Below are 1366 nucleotides of genomic sequence, written 5' to 3' on the forward strand. Positions count from 1 at the left end.
CAGTCTCAGATTTCAGTAAGTCTTTTTTAAATGATTTTATTTATTTATTAGAGAGAGAGAGGGAGGGGCAGAGGGAGAGGAAGAACCAGACTCCTTGCTGAGCAGGCAGCTGATGCAGGACTGGATCCTAGTACCCTGGCATCATGACCTAAGCTGAAGGAAGACACTTAACCAACTGAGCCACCCAGGCACTCTAGACTGTAAACTTCTTAAAGGTAAAAAAGTTTATTCTTCTAGTAGTTCCACAGACATTTCTAACATCCATAAGAAAGCATGTACTGATGTAAAATGCCAGCAAATCAAATTATTTAAAAAAGAAAGAAAGAAAGAAAAGATATATCTGGATAAAGAGAAAAACAGAAAATCTAATAATACATTGAATTATTAGAGCAAAGAGTGGAGGAAGAGAAAATAAATATGAAATAGAGATTTCCACTAAAAGAAAAAAAAATTGAATAAAGCAGGAGATACAGAAAATTATTATGACAGACTTGAGAAAAAAATAAAATAGGAATTTTTAGAAAATAGCAATGAATGAAGAGGTAAACTGTTCCTGCCTCTATAATATTAGCTGTTTGTTGTTGTTGTTGTTGCTAATTTACCTATTTAAGCTAATAAACAAAGAAAGGTTTGATTTAGGGATAAGGTTTCTATATATATTTTTTTTGTTTCCATTTAGGGATAAGATATATATATATATATATATATATATATATATGTAATATGTATATATATATGTAATATGTATATATATGTATGTAATATGTATATATATGTAATATGTATATATGTATAATATATATATTTATTTATTTTAATTGTTAGAAAATGTGTCACAGAAAGTATTTAAACTTTAAGATACAGATGCAACATGTAACGAACTACATTGTTTGAATGTCTAATTTGTAAATGCTGTTAGAGGAAACTTGGTGGAAATGTCCTTATGTGGTTGTGTTTCTGGAACTAAGTATATTTATTAATAAGGAATAGTTTAAAATTATGAAATGACCAGGAGTGGACAATTTTCCTAATCCTATGAGCTCTTTGCAGCTCTTTTATTAGCCCCGTTCAGGAATATCAGCTTTATTTATCTAATTAAATTTTATATTAATGTGCTTTTGACTTTTGGCTTTTCTCTTCCTTCTGTTCTTTTTTTCCCCCTAAATTACATGTTTCTGTTTAACAGCTACTATCAATTCTTTGATATGAATTCTCAGCATCAATTTACTAACTCCAGAGATGAAGCAGCATCAATATTTAGAAGCGAAGAATACAAAGCCTTGGGCAACTGGATGGCTCAGTCAGTTAAGCATCTGCCTTCGACTCAGGTGGTGATCCCAGGGTCGTGGGATGGAACCCCAGGTTG

The sequence above is a fragment of the Mustela lutreola genome, chromosome 9, assembly GCF_030435805.1.
Source record: "Mustela lutreola isolate mMusLut2 chromosome 9, mMusLut2.pri, whole genome shotgun sequence".
Classification (NCBI taxonomy): Eukaryota; Metazoa; Chordata; class Mammalia; order Carnivora; family Mustelidae; genus Mustela; species Mustela lutreola.